The sequence below is a fragment of the Sciurus carolinensis genome, chromosome 11 (genome assembly GCF_902686445.1).
Source record: "Sciurus carolinensis chromosome 11, mSciCar1.2, whole genome shotgun sequence".
Classification (NCBI taxonomy): Eukaryota; Metazoa; Chordata; class Mammalia; order Rodentia; family Sciuridae; genus Sciurus; species Sciurus carolinensis.
The window spans coordinates 128,905,828-128,926,667 of NC_062223.1; the positions used below are offsets into that span (position 1 = coordinate 128,905,828).

Consider the following 20,840-nt stretch of genomic DNA (forward strand, 5'->3'; position numbering starts at 1 on the left):
AATCCTTCTTAATTAAATTCTCATCTGCCGGGTACCATACAGATGATACCATACCAGCTGGAGGTTGGGCAAAGAAAAGTGAATGGGAATGTACCTCTGGTTTTCAATGCCTAGAGTTTAAGAGAGATGAAATCAGCAAGGACTAATCTATGGGGCATACAGACATCAAACAGCTGTGCAAACATTGGACAGATGCATAAATTAAATACAAAAGTAAATAAAGTATTTTCGTTATGTAAAAGTCATGCAGCTGCTGTTATTATTCTCTACTAAGGCTCAGGAGGGAAGGAGGGACATTAAGCTAAACAGATTGTATTTTTTCTGTTGGAGATGGTGTCAGCAGGAAGGAGCAGAAAGGTCACACATGGCTCGAGGAACAAAGACAAACTGTTACATAAACCGTTGTCTGCTGGTGCACAACCTCTAAACTTGATCTTCAGAACGAACTGACTTTGTTTCTCAGAAATAACTTTTATATGTTGGGCTAGGCTTTTTAGAATCTGTGTCAGTAACTAATTTTAAAGTGTCATAGATGGCCCCGGTGACCAACAACAGCAGGAACCCAATGAAGTGACCTGAGAGATGCCATGAGAACTGTCATATGTCAAAGAATACCTTGATATTCTACATGTTCCCGGATGAAATAAAAAGAACTACAATACCTACTCTATTGGATACTCTGTCTGATAACCTGGCGCTATGGAAATGTTCTCAGTCTTCCTTATGAACAAACTAGAGATGCAGCACAGGTTTATTTAGCCTAGATTCCCATATTCAACACCTGGAACACAGGATGCATGAATGATTGATGAATTACTAAGCTACTCATGAATGTCTCCTTATTTTAGGAGGTGGAAGAGAGGATGGCCTTCTGTTTATTTTCAATGAAAATATATTTTTTCCTCAGAAACGTACGTAGTATTCTACAGAATACACATAATATCCCATTTGAAAAGCAGTAAAGACATTAAAAAGCGAACTGGGCACGGTGGCATACTTGTAATTCCAGCAACATGGGAGGCTGAGGCAGGAGGACCACAAGTTTGAGGTCAACCTCAGAAACTTAGCAAGGCCCTTACCCCGTCACAAAATTTTTTAAAAAAGGGCAGCAGATGTGACTGAGTGATTAAGTGCCCTGGGGTTCAATTCCTGATATAAATAAATAAACAAATAGATTTAAAAAGAGATAAAACAGTAAAAGTTCCTCATTAAAAAAATAGAAAAGGCAGTAATAGAAAAAAAGCCCATAATCAGGGCTGGGGAGGTACCTTAGTCGGTAGAGTTCTTGCCTTGCAAGCACAAGGTCTTGGGTTCAATCCCCAGCATTGCAAAAAAAAAAAAAAAAAAAAAAAGCCCATAATCAAAATTCAAAGATAATCACTATTAATGTTTCAGTACATATTGGTATACATTTAAAATTTTAACAGCCAACAGGATCGTATTGAAAACAATGTGTGCAATTGGTTTTTCCCTTAATATTTTTAGCTTTTCATGTCAATACATATTTATGTCATAGCATAATTTTTATTTTCTTCCTTTCTTTTTTTTTTCAAGGCACTGAGGATAGAATCCAGACCCTCATGCATGCTAGGGACCATACGTTAATAGCCCTATGGGGCTAGAGAAATATCTCAGTGGTAAAGTGCTAGTATGCAAGGCGGCTGAATTCAATCCCCAATATTAGGAAATAGAAAGTCCCCTATGGCAATTGCTGGTAGATCATCTTTTTGCTAAAGGTGATGTGCACATCAAAGACTTCTGAGAATCAGAAGGCTGGGGGTGGGGAGATAGCTCAGTCGGTAGAGTGTTTGCCTTGTAAGCACAAGGCCCTGAGTTCGATCCTCAGCACCCCAAAAAAAAAAAAAAAAAATGAGAGCCCAGAAGAGACATTTCTCAAAACCCTCTCTGGCACTTATTTCCCATTTTCCCTTAGGAAGTCCAAGGAGGGTCTCACAGACTGATTTGCTATTCAGACCTTATCCCTGGTTATTGGTTGGTGGAACCAGAAAAGTTCCAAAGTTCACACATGTTTTTGTAGGACTGTTATACTTTTATAATTGACTAAAATCCTTGAGCAGTTGGGAACACAGTTAATGCTGTCTGGTACTAATTACTGCCTAAATTCAGTTTATTATAGGAAATGGGTTCAGTTCTTAGAATATTCCTTCAGGACCTGGTCCAAATATTCATTAATCTTACTCACAATTTCATAAACTCTGTATTTGTTTAGTTTTCTGTAAATATATACCTATTTATATCATATTTTATCTTCATGACTGCATGGTCATTGAAGTAACCATGTAGACACCTAAAGTTTTTGCTTCTAAGCAACATAACTGTGATGAATGGTTCCCGGAATTCAGGGTTGTTGCACTGTAATCCGCATAGAGATGGAATAGCTCTTTTTATCTACAAATTCAGGACTGTCTTCAACTCAACAAATGTGTCTCTGAGTTTTGTTATACTGGTTACACTGTGAAAAGCATAGCCTAGGAGAAGTGAAGTTTCCAGTTTCTATGCTGAGGGGTGTGTGTGTGTGTGTGTGTGTGTGTGTGTGAGAGAGAGAGAGAGAGAGAGAGAGAGAGAGAGAGAGAGAGAGAGTTATTTTTCTCAAGAACTATTACACGTCTCCAGGGATTGAGTTGTGGGTCAACAATGTCAAGGGTTACCAGGTACTTAAAAGTGCTAATTGTAGCTGGGCATGTTAATGCACACCTGCAATCTCAGCAGCTGAGGAGGCTGAGGCAGGAGGATCTCTAGTTCAAAGCCAGCCTCAGCAACTTAGCTAGGCCCTGTCTCTAAATAAAATACAAAAAAGGACTGGGCATATGGCTCAATGGTTTAGCCTCCCTCCCCACTCCCCCAAAATAAGTGCTAATTGCACTTTTACTGAAGTTTGGTTTCCACCAAAGACTCAGGGAGCAACCTTGGGGAAATGATTGAATACTCCCATTTCTTCAATCTCACACCTGAATACCAAGGACAATAATATTTTCCAACTCCTTTACATTATTATTTGGGCTACCTTTTATATCGCTTACATGTTTACTCAACCATTAAGGAGGGTTAATATGCTAGAGATGTTTCCTTTCTATACTGCTCTCTTGGGGACAGTACCCAATTACGAAACAACAAATACAAGAAAGGAGAGAGGAGAGCAGAGAGAGGAGAGAGAGAGAGAGACAGAGAGAGAGAGAGAGAGAGAGAGAGAGACCACAACCACCCACTCACACATATTTAGCATTTCAAGTGTTGAGCAATTAATAACCAACTCCTTGAGCTGGAAACTGTCACATACTCACAAGGCTGTTTTAATTGTTCTTTGCATAACTTACTGAGCACAACTTCTTTCTAGAAAAGGTTCACACAAACCCACTTTCCAGCCTTAAAAGGCAAAAAAGTGGAATGCAATTTAATAACAAGCATAAAGGCTTTCATAAAATGGAGTGAGGGCTGAAGAGTCTCATTAGGAGGCCAGGATTTTCAGTTGTTTTCCATTACTTTGTGTGTGTCTGTTCACGGGGAATTTGGGTTTCCAATGCAGTTTGTCAGGGTCCCTTTCCTGGCAAGGGATGGAGATCTTTTCGCTGCCACTGGGAGAAATGGGAGTTTCACAGGAAAAGTGAGGAATAAGAAGAGTTGTTTGTTTGCTTTTTTTCTTTTTGTCTTTTCGGCACTGGGAATTGAATACAGAGAGGATTCACCACAGAGCTCTACATCTCCAACCCTTTCCATTTGTTTATTTATTTATTTTGAGACAGGGTCTTGTTAAATTGCTCAGGCTGACTTTGAAGTTGCATTATTCCTGCCTCAGCCTCCCAAATAGCTAGGATTACCAGCTTGGAAGAGTCTTTTAGAGAGAATTGTAGATAGTGTCCAAATAAAGGCAGCGTGCACATTAAAGAGAGGTGAACATCATGAGCCAGCAAACAGAGTCTGAGAGGCCACCAACTTGAAGAATGTAGTGGAGGTGGAAGGCAGAGAACAGAGCCATCAGACAGAGACAAGGAGAACACAGCAGGGAGCTGTAGGGTCAAGAGCAACAGGGAAGATTGTCCTGGGCAAATATTCAGGACAAGGGCTCATGATAGCTGGCTCTTCCTTGATTGTAAGACAGTGTGTGAGAAAACTGACTATTGAAGGGGGAACAGAGAGGTAAGGTATAAACCAGACTGATTTGCAGCTATCTGACAACTAGGTACGGACTAAAGGAAATGTTCCCAGATGCGATAACAAGATACAATCGCTTACATACATGGAACATTTACTTTGTTCCAAACTAAATTGCTCACATTAATTATAAATATGTCACTTAATATTTGCAACAATAGTTTCAAGTAGGTATAATTATCCCTGCTTTGCAGCCCAGAGAGCTGAGACAAAGGTTGAATTAATTTGTCTAACATCACACAGGAATCTGCAACACTATGGTTTAAACTTAGATCTTTGAGCCTTCAAAGCCCCAGGTCTTCTCCGGTTTAAGAGAATTAGATATGCACATTCCTTCTCCCTCTCAGTTATTCTGATTCCATAGTCCGGGGTGGGACCTGGGAGTTTGCATTTAAATATGCAGTTCCTGGTGGTATTGATAGAGCTGCTCAGATACCCGTGCCAGGGAGGCAGAGCAAAACACTACCTTATGCATCAGTGAAGACCAGAAACAAGAAATTGGAAAAAGAGTAAAAGTAAAATTGTGGGGGAAAAATGTAGGTTTTGCCATCATAATCGCAGTCCTGGGGTTGGGGATGCAGCTCAGTGGCAGAGCATTTGCCTAGCATATGTGGTTTGATCCCCAGGATCCCAAAAGTAAAAAATAAATAACATTTATAGACCTGATAATTTATGAAAATCCTGATATCTACTTATTTTCCACCAAACATGAGTTTCCTGTCATTCAGAAACAGTCAAAAGTTAATCCATCCAGAACCTAGAAGAATCAAGCTTTTCTACCAGCACAGATCCTATTCCTTGTTCAATCCTAGGTTAGAACTAAAACAAATCCCTCCTAAACATTCCTGGGACTGTATTCTACAAAGTTCTGGGGACAGGTACATTAGAAGTGGTCATTTCTCAGCTGTGAGAATCCCATTTCATTGGCCCTAACTAGTGTAGAGAGTTAAGGACCTTGCCTTTCCAGCTACTCCAAAAGACAACTTTTAAACAAAGGAACTAGTTATCACAATTTCCCACCAAACAAAGCGTACCGATAAAAATCACTACTAATTTCCCAATATCATTATCATGTATGAATCAGCATTTCTCTTACTTTTGGTTAAACTCTAAAATTCCTGGAATCCAGCTTCAGGGGAGATATCTGTCTTGCTCAGGATGTTTCCTTGTCTTCCAAAATCCCACCTTTAGGGCTAACAGATTTTCACGTAGATTTCCTTAAAGTAGTTGGGAGATCCGATTCCAGGAAAACCACAGGAGGCTGGAACTAGTTGCTTTGCAATTTCATTTCTCCAAATGGGAGCAGAGGGGCCATTCGAATAACTGATAATCTACATCAGCTGGAAATGTTCTTGTTCATTTCCTCTTACACTTTCCTAAGTCTTCTCTTTGCTTTCTTTGCTGCTCTTCCACTCCAGTTTGTCTGTAAGCGCCTTTGTGGCCTCCACTGCAGGCCTTGGGCCAAGGCAAAAAAATGGATTCTTTTCATCTATTCAAGTGTGATCTGGGGCAGACAAGCCTGCTCCACAGGCAAGAGGCACAGAAAAGTATTCTGTATTCAGCTTTCAGCTCCACACAGTCTATGGTGGGGGCCCTGCCCTTGGCAAGTCCAAAACAAGTGACCAGAGCCATTTGGCAGAAATAGAAATCCTGCTTGTTTGGCCCCTTCCCTTCACCTGGACAGCCACAGCATCTTGGTGGAAAGTGGTGCAGAAGAGGGGCATCCTGTTCCAACCACCTCCTCCAAATTCACTTCCAACTTTAAAAAACATCTTTCACCTCTCAAACAGTAGGTTTTTTTGTTTGTTTGTTTTGTTTTTTGGAGATGCCAGGTAAATTCAGAAAACATTAACAATTGCTATCTGTGGAAATATTAGCATAATGATAACTAAACAAGACATTAGTCTCAAACAGAACTTCCTTCCTGTCTTCAAAAGGAGAGAAAGCCAGGCTTCAGGTATTGGCAAAAGGGAAATGGTTGAAAAGTGAGGTTGCGCTAAGGGTAACTTTCTTATGTGTCGAATCTATGCTTTTTCTCTAGAGGTTTTTTGTAAATTTCACCTTTTCACTTTTTCTTTCATATTCCCAAGTGTGAGGTTTAGAACCCAGGACCTCCTGCATGCCAGCAAACAGTCTACCACCAAGCCACACCCCCAAGCTCTCACAGAACAAGAATTATGATGATGTTGTGCAAAAAAAGGACACTCATCATTCCCTTGATTCTTCAACACTGTTCTAAATGTGCTTCATGACATTAAGAACTATAAATATCAGCAAAAGGGCAGCAAAATTATCTTTACTGGGTTATGATATTATTGTATATCTGCAATAAAAAATTTTAAACTATTAGAAATAATATGAGAATTCCGTAAGATGGTAGACTACAGAATAAATGCACACACCCCCAAAAACTGTTCATACATTCTAAAACATAATGAGTTAGAAAATAAAAACTGAAACAATTCCCATGAACAATAACAAAAATATAAACTACCCAAGAATAATCTGAACAAAAAATGTGCAGTATCCAAATGAAGAAAACTATAAAATTCTTTGGAAAGGCCAGGGGCAGGGGGAGACTACTTCCTGGGTAGTAATCTTGGTATGGTAAGAATGTCAATTGTTCCCCAAATGAATCTAAAATTGGAAAAAAAATCCAACCAAAATTCCAATAAGACATTTTTGGAGGTAGTACTAGAAGAAGAAGAAGAAGGAAAAAAAGGTGTCTTAAAGGATAATTTTCAAAAAGGTAACACCATGACTATGCAGCAAATATTAAAAGAGCACATCTAAACACATGCCTACAATCCCAGCTACCTGTGAGGCAGAAGGATTGCAAGTTCAAGGTCAGCCTGGGCAACTTAGCAAGACCCAGTTTCAAAATAAAAAAGTAAAAAGGGCTGGGGATGTAGCACAGTGGTAGAGTCCTACTGGGTTTAATCCTCATTACCACACACATTTAAAAAAAGACCTGTCCAAGATTTTATTTTACTCATTAATTAATAAACAGTAATACATATGACTGACTCAGCATTTGAAAAATTCAGTATATATAATCAATCTAACAAGAAATGTTAATGTAAAATTGTCAAGTTTGATTTTTTAAAAGTTGATTTATGCCCTAAAGGCCATAAATCTTTGAGATGATCTGCTTCAATAACAAATTATTTACATCTCTAACAACCCCAAATCTACAACTTAGCAAGTAAAGTCTGGCACCTTAAATCAATAAGTACACTTCCCTAAAATCCTAAAGTGGCCCTATATAATATTAAAAGGAAGTGTTACCCACTTTTGTCTTTTTTCTAGGAGCTGAATAATTTTCCAAAAATTCTTAAGTTTATTGAAAAAACAAACTTGAGGATAACAGGGTAAATTATGAAAAACAAAATAAAACAAAAGGAAAGGGCAGTTTGCTTTACTTAAACTAGGCCTATTATAAACAGGAGGCATGACTTACCTTCCTGGGGAGATCGGTGACAGTGACATCCATTTCCACCAGCTGTCCTTGCTTCAAAGTTTGGTCAAATTATGCTTGCCTGAGTATCTCTCTCTCTCTCTCTCTCTCTCTCTCTTTCTCCCTCCCTCCTTCTCTCTCTCTCTCTTTCTCCCTCCCTCCTTCTCTCTCTCTCTCTCTCTCTCTGAATTATTGCCACCCAGCAAGTTGACTCTCTTTTTCGCCCCTTCCTGTACACCCAACCCAAACATTTCCAATTCAACCACCACTAAATTTCTAACAATGTTCAAGTTTTGACTCCCATTTAACTCAGTTCTTTGTCTTTATATGCTATCTGTCAGAACCCTGAACATGGGGAGGAGTGAATGACATTTCTTATAAGGATCATGATGTTTATAGTTGTCTTCTTCATCCAAGTGATACTTTTATTTTGGAAAAGTATCTTAGCTTTTGGGGGAAGTCTTTTCTTAGATTTAAGTACCTGTAGCAAATTTCTTCCTATTTTCCTTTACTCAAAGAAGTAAATTCATACACATCATTGATACACAAAAATCCAACATCTCCTCTTCCCTCCCTTTATTTTCTTGTAGGCTTTTGGCCAAATGGTGTGCTGCAAGAGCACTGAGATGAAAAGAAAAAAGAGAGAGATCTCAAATTTCATATAGAATTTTCAATAAGTGTAGGACTGTGGGGCTGGGGTTATAGCTTGGTGATAGAATGCTTACCTAGCATGTGCGATGCCATAGGTTCAATCTCTGGTACTGCAAAGAAGAAGAAAGTATGCATTTTCTCACTTGTGAAAATTTAGTAGACGTGACTCTTGGAATTCCTTTCTGTTTGAGTTCTATGACTTTTCTTGGCCAGTTGTGTATTCCCCTAAGGTTTGAGCAGTGCTGATATTTTTAAAAGTTCTTTCTCCTATGCCTCTTGAACTTAATCATGACAATGTCACTCTTGGGATCTGGTCAGGGATATTAATTACTCACCCCCTCCCTAGGGTTCTTGCTAACAGAATAAAAAAATCAAAAGATTTCCTGAATAGGGATCAAAGTGAGAGCAGGGAGAGCCCTGATTCCCCTACTGAGGTTTCCCACCAAATACAAGGCTTTTCAAAGACTCATTTCCATCAATGACCAGATTTAGGAGATGCTGACTCCTCCCCCAAGTTTTCCAGCAACACCCTTATGTACAATAGGCCTAAACTTAACCCATATGTGATCTTTGGTGGTGGTAGTGAGCACCTTTATCATCTTTCCTAAGCCTAGTGCAGCCCAACCCAATGCACATGTGCAAAATGTGTCAAGTGCAAACCCCAGTGCTGAGAGCTAGGAACTGAAAAGATGTGTGTGGAAACCCTGAAATTGCATGCAATCGTTTACTGTGCATCTGCACATGCCTGCCCTTTGGGTCTATACAGGCTTTGCTCCTTGTGTCCTCAGTGAGCAGCCCAGGAACCTTACCCCATGCCCTGTTTTCTTCATGTTCTAGAACAGGCCCCAGTAAATCCTCCTTTGGATGGTATTGCTCGCCTCTGTGAGATTTCTATCTCGAATTGCACAAAGGTCTTGTAGGAATCAGTGATGCTAAGAGCTAGTTACACCAAAATGAGGTGGTAATATAAAAAACAGTTGTACTGTTCATGATTTCTATCCCCAGTTGAGTAAAAGAACTCTATGAAGATTGGTAACATTAGCTTTCTACCAATAGCTACACAAAGAATTTGCCTAATTCTTTTTTGCGGGGTGGGGCACCAGGAACCAAACTCAGGGGCACTGGACCACTGAGCCACATCCCCAGCCCTATTTTGTATTCACTGAGTTGCTTAGCACCTGACTTTTGCTGAGGCTGACTTTGAACTTGTGATCCTCCTGCCTCAGCCTCTGGAGCCACTGGGATTACAGGCATACCCGGCAAATTTGCCTAATTCTTATTTAGATAGGGTTGGTTTCTGACTGACCAAGAACCTTAGTACAACCCTCTATTTCCTTACTAAATTGGTTAATCAATTTAAATTGGTTAAAAGATAGTTCCCAAATCTCTATCTAGCAGTCTTTCCTCTTGGGATACACTTCATCATTCAGGAAGTTTAGCATCTTCCAGAACAGTGTGTGGTTGTAATACACAAATGTGTATGTTTATTTCTCCTAATTATAAGAGGTCAGAGATTTTCTCTTGGTCATTTGGTGTCATCTTCAGAGGTTGAAAAAAAAAAAAAGAATTAAAAACAAATTAAATACAAATACTGTATCTCAATGTTGCCCAAATCTCTGTGAAAACTTTTTTTAAAAATTAAGCATTCCAATACTTTGCAGAGGAGTCTGAAAATATTTGGATGATTGACTGAATTTCACTTTTCATTCAAGTATTCTGTGTGAGTTGGATAGAGCAATTTTACAATCTACCATCTAAGTAGCACTTCAGCCACAGAGTGAAAACAGGTGGAAGAACAATTTAAAATTGGCATGTATCTTTTTTTTTTTTTTCCTTTTCTTTGGCATGTATCTTGAGGGTTGGGATGGAAATATTAAATATTCAGCCTGTTTGTCCTGCAATCTCCACCTGCTCTGCAACAAAATTAACACCACCAGATAAACTAGGAGCCAATGCAGTCATCTCTCAGTATCTGTGGGAGTTTTGTTCTAGGAGCTCCACTGATACCAGAATTTGTGAGTGGTATCTTCTTTGCTATCTATTGTACCTAAAAACTCTGCAAGTTATTTTAATATATTTTAATTAACAAAAAGTTTAGGGTTAGTTTGACTCCATCTATTTTAATTGATGTTTACAAAATTTAAAAATATATAGTATTTATTATTTTAAAAATCAGGTTTTCCTGATTTCTTATTACTTAAGAAAATAACAACATTACACACAGTGGTTATTGGACTAAAATTTGCAACACTAAGTGAGGATTCCATCAGGCACGTAAAGCACGAGTCTTAGCACTGAAGGGACAATGGGTTAACAAGGCTACAGTCATTTCTCCCTTGATTCTGCCCCCCACACTATTTTACAACCTAGATTGTTGCTGACTGTGAACAATCAATTGTGATAACTCACTATCTTCCACGAACTTCCACTACTTAAGAACAGCTCCCCTGCCCCCCCCACCCACCTCTGGATGGACACTCTGCTCATCTGCTTAATAAAATCTCTTGTGTGAGTTTCCGAGTCCGGAGTGGTTCAGACCTGTCTGGATGTATTGGAATGGTCAACCAAGGAGTCTGTCCAGACATCTCCTTGGCTAAGGAACTGAGGGATTGGATTGAACGAAAGAGACCTAGAAACTGAAGTGAGTGTCCAGACCTATTCTGTCTTCCCTACATCCCTATACCAGTTAGAGTTCTTTCAAGTGCCAATAACAGAATATCATCTAAAATGGTATAAACAAGCTGGAAGGAAAGATTTTGAATGTGTTCACATAAAGCTGTCTAACCTGATTTGAACATTATACAATGTATTGAAACATCACATAAATATGTACAATTTTTGAATGTCAATTAAAAATTAATCAACTTTTTGCTGGGTGCAGTTGTGTATGCCTGTACTCCTCAGAGACTTGGGAGGCTGATGCAGAGGGATCAACAGTTTAGCAATTTAGCAAGACCATGTCTCAAAAAATAAAAAGGGCTAGGAATGTAGTTCAGTAGTAGAGTACCCCTGGATTCAATCCCCAGTACTGAAAGAAAATTAATTTTTTAAACAAGTGGTATAAATAATAACCAGATGTTTAAAGGCTGTTAGCATCCAGGGTTGGTGATGTGACTAGGAGAAATGCCAAGGACCTAGGAGCTTCTCATCAATGTTCTGCCCTCCTCACCACATCATTGACCACAAGATGACTCAGCATTTCTAGGCATCATTTACAAGGAAGACGAAAGGACATTTGTTTCCATTTGTCTCTTTTTATTATAAAGTCTTCCCAGTAGGTTTTCCCTTCAGGTCTCTTTGGACAGAATTAGGTCACATGTTCGTTCATACCTTCACTGCACAGGAGAGTAGGAAAATGAGTATGTGGCACTTTCTATCCATACTTCCTTCCTCCAGGAGAAAGGAAGAGTTGGCCTGCCACAAAGATCTAAACCACAAACTTCTAAGCCCTGTATCCTCTGTCACCCACAGAAAGCTCATAAGATAGGAAAGCAGCAGAATGTACAAGCTTGATAAGTGGACACAGGAGCTCTGACCAGGAGAAACATCGGGCTCTCTTCAAGTATACTGAAATGGTTTTCCTATTAGGCTGGCTTCAAACCAGTGCAAGATTCTTAGGGAGAAGAGATTTGGCAAAGGCAAAAAAAAACACCAATCAGGATTTGAGTTTGCAAGCATTCCATAAATAACAGACAAAAACAGTGGTTGAACTAATCTTGAGGGTTTTTTTTTTTTTTTCTTTTTCCTTCTTTTTTTACATTACAAACCACCTAGATGATTTTCAGTCCAGGGTGGTGATGGTAGTTCTGTGAGTTCATCAGGGACTCAGACTCTATTTACCTTTTCATTGGGCCATGCTTACAGCATGCTGTCTCCATCTTCATAATACCAAAATGGCATCTGTTTACCCCCCACTCTCAGGCATCATGGTTACATTGTAGGCAGGAAGAAGAACAAAAGACAAGGGCATATGTGGATGCCAACTGGGTTATTTCTCTTTTAAGATCATTCCTGCCGGGCATGCCTGTAATCCCAGCAGCTTGGGAGGCTGAGGCAGGAGGATCATGAGTTCAAAGCCAGGCAGCAAGGGGCTGGGGAGGTAGCTCAAGCGGTAGAGTGCTTGCCTCGCAAGCACGAGGCCCTGAGTTCGATCCCCAGTACCACCAAAAAAAAAAAAAAAAAAAAGCCAGGCAGCAAAAGCGAGGAGCTAAGCAACTCAGTGGGAGCTAAGCAAGTCAGTGAGACTATGTCCTAAATAAAATACAAAATAGGGCTGGGGATGTGTCTCAGTGTCTGGGTGCTCCTGAGTTCAATCCCTGGTACCCTCCTCCAAAAAAAAAAATCATTCCTGAAAGTGTTACGTATTACCTTTGTCTTTCATTTTAATGGCAAGAACTGTCAAATAAACCTCCAACTGCCAAATACTTTGAGAAATGTAGTTTTGTAGCTAGACCTATGCCATTCTGAATTATGTCAAAATTCTGGTTGTAAGAAATAAGAAAAAGAATTTTGGTCAAGCAACTAGACACTTGTGTTATGATGTGGGGTTTTTATGTGAAAATATAGAATGCAAAATAGTATAGGGAAACAGTAGTAGAAAAGGGTACTTTTCCCAGTTCATTTATTTCTTTCTTTTCTTTTCTTTTCTTTTTTTAATGAAAAGGAAACTTTTATTTTGATGGGGAGTGAGAGGGTGGGTCTTTCTTTTCTTTTCTTTTTTTTTTTTTTTGGTACTGGGGATTGAACCCAGGGGCAATTAACCACTGAGCCACATCCCCAGCCCTTTTTTTGTATTTGATTTAGAGACAGGGTCTCACTGATTTACTTAGGCCTCACTAAATTGCTGAGGCTAGCTTTGAACTTGTGATCCTCCTGCCTCAGTTTCCGGAACCACTGTGATTATAGGCTTGTGCCACCATGTCCGGCTTCCCAGTTCATTTCATTTTGGTGGATGGTTTTCAAGAAATGAGCAGGTGGTTGTTGAAAGATCAATGATGACAGTACCTGCCGGGATCAGGGGAAGCTCAGCAGAGAGTTCCACAGATGCGCCTGGGATCCAGCTTATACTTGTTAACTCCATGAACTCTGAGTCAATAAAGATGTAATTCAGGGGCTGGGGAGATAGCTCAGTTGGTAGAGTGCTTGCCTTGTAAGCACAAGGCCCTGGGTTCGGTCCCCAGCACCCAAAAAAAAAAAAAAAAAAAAAGATGTAATTCAGTGAGAGAGGGATTTTGCAAGACTACCTGGATACATACTTTGCAGATATAATGTTTGTTTTATATTTCTTCTACTCGTGAAATCTTCCTATAATTCTATGGAAGATTAGCTCCAGGTGGAAGGTAACACTGTCTGGTTCACATATCTGATTTTCCCATAGAACTTGGGAAAGCAAGGGTGAAATGAAGGCTGTGGTCTAAAAGTACTGACCTTCTAGAAGAATGAGGTTGACCAAACCTTACACATTTCAATGGCATGACCTCTTTTGGAAACAACACAGAACACAAAATAGATTTAAATTGGATATAAACAAATCCCCCAAGTCTAAGAAATACAGTCAAAATGAGAGGTGACAAGTATAGGTTAGAGTAATTAGAGAGGGATTCATGGAGGAACTAGATCTTAAATTGAAACTCACAAAATGGGGAGAATTTGGATATTGAGAACAGAGATCAAGATGAACATTCTATTTAAGTATGATAAAAACTCTGATGGAAAGGAAGCAAGCAGTTCAGGGAGAAGTTTCAGAAGAAAAATTTCTTCCAGCAAGGCCTAAAATAATCTGAAGGGAATACAGAACACAGGACAGGGGAGGTAAATTATCAGTGAGGGGACCAGGAAAATCTAAGTCACCTAACTCTCCTTTCTGTTTTTTTTAAAGTATTTCCAATTAATTGTTCAACTATACAAAGATTTAAGAAAGTCAGTAAGTCAAATCAACTAAAATTCGGATGAATAATGTCAAGACTGTAGTATACATTGCTGGTGGAAGTATAAACGGTAGAACCATTTGGAAAACCATCTGATAATACTTAGTGAAGTGGATATACATATGTGGTATGACACATCAATTCACATATATAGAAAGGGTAATATAACACATGTGTTCACATAATAGTAATCCTATATGTATATGTATGTGTTATATATATATGTGTGTGTGTTTGTATGTGCATGTGTGTCTATGTGTGAATTGCCCTGCTGTCTGTAACAAGGGGAACGAATAAGCAACAAGTTAACTATGTGTTTTCTCTCATATGTGAAAGTTAGAAAGAAAAAAGGGGGAAAAGTGTGTGGAAATCTCAGGAAATAGAAGGGAGACCACTAGAGTATAGGAAGAGGATCAGGAGGAGGGAAGAGAGGAGGGAAAGGAGAAGTACTGGGGAATGAAATTGACCATATTATATACATATATTGTATGTGTGTATGAATATCTAATAATGAATCCCACTATTGTGTATGATTATAATGCACCAATAAAATTATATACATTTTTAAAAAAAAGAATGCAACTGTGGAATATGTTGCAGCTTTAAGCAATGAACGAGATAGACATTTGGTGACCTGAATTGATATTAAAACATAGTTTTGAGTTTAAGAAGAAAGAAAAGGACAGAAGGTGTGGTTCAGTGGTAAAGTGCTTCCCTAGTAGGTGCAAGACCCTGACTCGATCCCAGCACAGAAAAGAAAAAAAAAAGAGAGAGACAGAGAATGAGATATAAATATAATATAATATATGTAAATTAAAACACATAGACATAGAAGACTATATTTAAAAGAATTTGCAGAGATAGGGAATGAAAGTGGAATTTGAGGATGAAGGAAGAAATCGATCCATCAGTCAAGAGAGGAGCCTTTGTACCCTAATGAGAATGTATGCACTATGAACTTACTTTCCATACCTAAAATTTATCCCCAGCCTTCTCCCCACAAAACCAACCTTTGAAGGAAAGAACACATTGTTGGGTCTCTTAACATTTTTTAAAAGTGTGAACAGCACTAGAATATATATTTCTGTCATGGGTAAATGGGGATAATATGTAAAATCTTACTGGCCTGTCAGGAAAATTAAAGATCACAGGTGAGATACCCAAATGGAGTCCTGCCCAGATGCTTGGCTGAGCTCACTGACTGGTGAGGTGACTCACTATGAGCTGCACACCTCTCTCACAGTCTTTGTGTTCAATTCCTGCCTCAGTAAAATTATAAATTGTTCCATCATAAACTTTCAGCATCAAGCAAATATTCAAAACCACATATAGTAGTTAAATTCTCAAATGCAAGGGCGCACAGTTCTATTGGTTTCAGTCCTACAGAGAAAATAATAAATCTGTTGATTTCAGGTTAGGGAAACTCATTACCACTAGTGCTCTTCCCTACTTTAGTGTTAACCCAACTTAACATCCTTTTCTGACCATTTCTCACCAGGGAAGCCGTCCTCCAGTCCTGCCAATTCACTGATTACCAGGCAGCATGAGCTGGGTGATGAAGTAGAATGTGGCCAACTGACACGGCAGGGAACAGGAGACTGGCCAAAGCATAATGACCTAAGCTGGCATTTGGTCAGATCCTGCAGATTTGACTGGCCTTTGATCAAAGGTCTGGTGCTGTGCACACTTCAGTCTTTGGGAAACAATGTCATGTCATAGTATAATCTGAAAGAGTAATTTAGAGAAATCTTTGGTGAAATCCACATTATAGCCAAATTTACGTAGAATAGAGGTCTGAGAAATGTTAGAGTGTCCTGACTATTACAAAGACAGAAGCATCTAAGAACAATCTGAGGTCTCTTGAAATTAAAGTGAAATGTATCAAGATTTCTGTTATGAAACTTCTATACAAGAAGAAAGCACTTAGGGATTAAACCCAGGAGTGCTCTATCACTGAGCTACACCCCCAGCCCTTTTTCATTTTTATTTTGAGTCAGGGTCTCCCTGAATTGCTGAGACTGGCTTTGAACTTGAAATTCTTCTCCCTCAGTCTCCAGAATCTCCAGGATTACTGGTGTGTCCTACCCCACCCAGCAAGAAGAAAGCACTTTCTCTTCCCCCTTCATGAAAGAAATTTTTGGATATCCTTTTCTTAAAGATCTGTGAAACCAGGCATGGTGGCACATGCCTATAATCCCAGAGGTCAGGAGGCTGAGGCAGGAGGATTGCAAGTTCGAAGCCAGCCTCAGCAACTTAGCTAGGTCCTAAGCAACTCAGCGAGATGCTGTCTCTCAATAAAATACAAAAAAGGCCTGGGGATGTGGCTCAGTGGTTTAGCACCCCTTGGTTCAATCCCCAGAACAACAACAACAACAAAAAATCTGTGAATCATCTATTCCTTGGTCTCAAAAAGGTGGGATATCTTAAAGGGCTCAATAGACTAAAAGAATCCTTACCTAATCCAGGCTCTCAGGGGACTTACAGTTCCACTTCTTTTTATCTTTGTAGAAACTGGCACAGAGAAGATTACTTGCTCAATATTAAGTAGCTTGCTCAGTTCCACTCAACACACATTTATTGAGGACTTACTATATTCTAGGTGTCCTATTATATCTATAAGGATATAGAATAGAGTGAATAATAAGACAGTGTGGTGTATTAACTAAGCATGCACGCCACAATCTGTTTCCCTGAATTCCATTTTAACTTCATTACTTACTAGCTGTGTGACCTTGGGCAAGTTACTTAACCTCTTTCTGCTTTGGTTTAGTCATCTGTAAAAATAGGGTGACAGTAAGTACAAACTCATGAGATTGTCATAAAACTTCGAAGAGTCAGTACACTCAATGCATATAGAACAAAACAGTGCTTGGCACATAGCAAGACGTCTATAAAAATTTGCTAATTAAAATACCAGGTGTAAGGCCTCTGAAAGCTCTCTCTTCTTTTTCAGTCAGACAGCACAGCACATTGGGGGAAATGCTACACCAGCCAACCTAATCAGTATAATTTGAGATCTGAGGGCACACCCCCATCCAGTTTGCCTATACCCAGTCCTACAATGCAATACAGTGCCTGCTACATGATAGACTGTCAGTGCTTGATGAATGGATGAATGAATGGAAGACCAAACTAAATGGTGAAAGAAAATAGTACCTTGAGGAATAAGAAAGAAGAGCAGCATTTCCTCACATGGAGAAGAGGTGGGATTCTAGGTAGTTGAAGGAACCAGAACAAAGCCTCAGGACACAGTGTGACACAGTGACTGGCTTTCTTCTCCTACATACAGCCCACTATTCTCACATTCTTTATTTGAGGGTGTGAAGGATTGAAACTAGATGTGCAATAGAAACTACTGTGGTCAGCTTCTGATGAAGCCAGGTGTGTGTTAAGATGCTCCAGGGGTTACCAGTCATTCTTTCCTTTAGCACATGTTCACTCCAAAGAAGTTGGCTGATTTCAGAAATCCTGCAGGGATTAAGGAATGGAACGTGTGTTTATTTAGCCCATCTGTTCGTTGCCAGAGTGTGATTACATTTTATTGTTGATGTAATAGATATTTTCCTTTCATTGGATCCTCCTCTATCAGGGCCTAGATTGTTTACTTTTGAAAATGATAAGTCTTCTGGTGGTTCTTACAGCAAACATATCTGGTCGTCTCCCAATATCTATTCTTCTTTCTAAAGCAATCACATCTCTACATTTTTATCTGAGTACATGGTCACTCAGAATAAAGAGGTAAAGTGACTAAGTAGACTTGGTGTGTTCAACTCCCCCAAAACGTGCATTTGAAAAGAATGATATTTTCCAGCGACTGGGGAGGCTGAGGCACGAGGAACTTAAGTTCAAGGTCAGCCTCAGAAACTTAGTGAGACCCTGTCTCGAAATCAAAAATAAAAAGGGCTGAGGGTGGAGTTCAGTGGGAGAGTGCCCCTGGTTCAATCCCCAGTACCCACACCCTAAAAAGAATAATATTTTCTTCTCTTTCTTTGGCATCCTCTCCTCTTGGTGGAATATCGATGTGATAGCTGTAGTTAAAGCAATCATTTCAAACCTTGTGAGGTAATCTTGGGAATGGAAAAAGTGCTCCGGAGAGTATGTAGAAGAATCCTAAGTCCCTGCTACTCACTTGATGCAGTGCCATGTGGGAGTGCCTGCCTCTAAACATTTATGTGAAAGTGACATAAGCGTCTGTCTTGTTTAAGCCATTGTTCTTCTGAGTTTGTTGTTACTTTTCATTTGTTGCAGTCATACCTAATTCTAACTAAAACAGCTTCCTGTTGCTTCCTACCCTGCCATATCCTTTGCTTTTCCAAGTCATTTATTACTACTCAGAGAATAAAAACTAAGATGTACCAAGCAAATCAGAATAATATCAATAATGAAGAAGATGATGATGAATATGTTGCAAAAACTTTGCTTCTTCCTTTCCCATCCCAATATATCGCATTGTGAATTTCATGACTGCTTTTATTATTTTTGGAATATCTCATTTGCATTCTATGAATGTACATGATTAAGAGTCAGTCTGTGAGTGGGAGAGGAAGCAAGTGATAAAATATGTAGAAAAAGAGAAAAATATTATTGAAGCAATTTAGGTGGAGGAGGATAGTACTGTCCAACAGTATATAAATTATGGTACCATAATAATTCAGTGTTATGCAATAATTAAGGATTGTGTTCTAGAATAGTATCTATTGCTTTGGGAAAATGGACAGGATATTTTGTCAAATAAAAAAGTAGGCTCCAGGACCATATGTAAATATAAATGTATGTATATGTGTATGTATATATATTTCCATTTCTTTATATGTAGAAAGAACATAGACATCAAACTATTAACAATAGGTATCTCTGACCAAGAGGATTATAGATGACTTTTACTTCCTTTGTTTTTTTTTTTTTTTTTTTGCTCCATTTGTGATTCTGGGGATTGAACCCAGGGCCTTCCTTGCTCGTGTTTGGCAAGTGCTCTACCATGAGCCACACCCCACCTCTATATTTTATAATTTTGTATAATAAACACATCTGATTTGTATAAGTAAATTTTAAGTTCCTTAAAAACCAATTCTTGAGTGGTGGAGGAATCCCACACACTTGGTTAAAGTTTCTATATTGTATCAGAGTAATGTCAAGTTATGCTAAACCTAAAAACTCAGTGTCTTAACACATCAAAGGTGTATTTCTTATTCATATAAAGTCCAGAGTGGGTTAGTAGGGACATCCTTCCATATGGTGGCTCAGGGATCCATCTCAACTTGCAGCTATCAAGGTCACCGTGTGGGTAGAAAGAAGACACTTTCATTCACAGCTTCCTGGCCCAAACTCACTTATAGTCCTTACCTACCTGCAAGGGGGGTGCTTGGAAATGACGAAATGACGAGGAGGAATATATGGGTTATCTAGTGAGTATGGTCTTAGCATATTTTCAGTGATTAACTTTTCTCAACCAAAACTCAAAGTTTAAGGCATGGTAAGTAAATAATTAAATTTAGGACAGATTTTTTAAAAATATACACACAACAGAATATAATGTTGCATGCTTGCCACAGTTTTAAAGTAGCAATGAGGACTGAGGATACGCTCAGTGGTAGAGTCCATGATTCTCAGGCACTAGACCCTGGATTTAATCCCCAGTACCAAAACAAACAAAAAACAACAAAAGGAGTCGTCAACAAAGGACTTGGCTGTAAGGAAGGACGAGGTAACTGGACAAAGATGCGACCAACATTGAAGGTGTCCTTTTATTCCGTCCTAGTTCTTTAAGTTAGGGGACCTACTCATGCATCATACCGTAGTGTCAAAACAGTTGCAACGGGGAGATGGAAGATTGACTGAGACATGACAAGAGCTGGCCAGGAGAAGGAATGAGGATTTCTGAAGGTCTAGGAAGTGCAGCATGGATCCTTATCCTGAAATAACAGGAAGATCAAACAGATAGGATGGAAAGTTAGGAAGACTGTCAGATTTGGGCAGTGCCAAAATCATACATGAAAGTCTGACTAGGGAGCGGAGACTGTAGGGTGGGAATAGGAATGGGACTTGAACAACCTGCTTCAAGTGGAGCTACCATTTGAGTCTTGCTCTCAAGAAATAGCAGGTTGTGAGGCACAGCTGGTTTAATGTAAATGGTTGTGAGTAAGACAGATAACAGAAACCAATCCAGCAATGTGACCCACTAGAAAAGTCCACCATCCAACTAGGGACCAGGGCTGCAGTGAAAATTCCAGGCTGAACCAAGCATTAGACCAGACATAGACTGCAACAGGCTGTGGAGGCATGGCAGGGATAGGCAGGGATATTAAGAAGACAGAGTTATTCCAGGGACAGGAATGTTGAATGAGGATCTCATCAAGTGGCTGGGGATACTGAGAGCAGGGTCCAATTCCATGACAGAAGGATCTAGAAAGAGGTTCTGTGATTGAGGCTCCACCAAAAAGTGAGGCTTTATGATGGGTGCCAACCCACATGGAGAACTGATATACCAAGGAGGAAAACAAGGAAAATGCTTAGTCCTTTTAGGAAGGAAACGGAGGAAGGGAAACTGTAGATTTGGGGGTACCTGGTTACATAGGGCCTTGCTTCTAAGGCTAGAATAGAAAGATCTCTAGCTTCCCTCTTGCTTAATTCACTCT

At 39.4% G+C, this 20,840-nt stretch overlaps 1 non-coding gene across 1 annotated transcript; it reads left to right on the top strand.

Annotated features, from left to right (window-relative positions):
* Positions 1–1,776: 1,776 nt before the first annotated feature.
* Positions 1,777–1,853, top strand: Trnat-ugu (transfer RNA threonine (anticodon UGU)). Its single transcript has one exon. It is a non-coding gene; the product is annotated as a tRNA-Thr (tRNA).
* Positions 1,854–20,840: the final 18,987 nt, after the last annotated feature.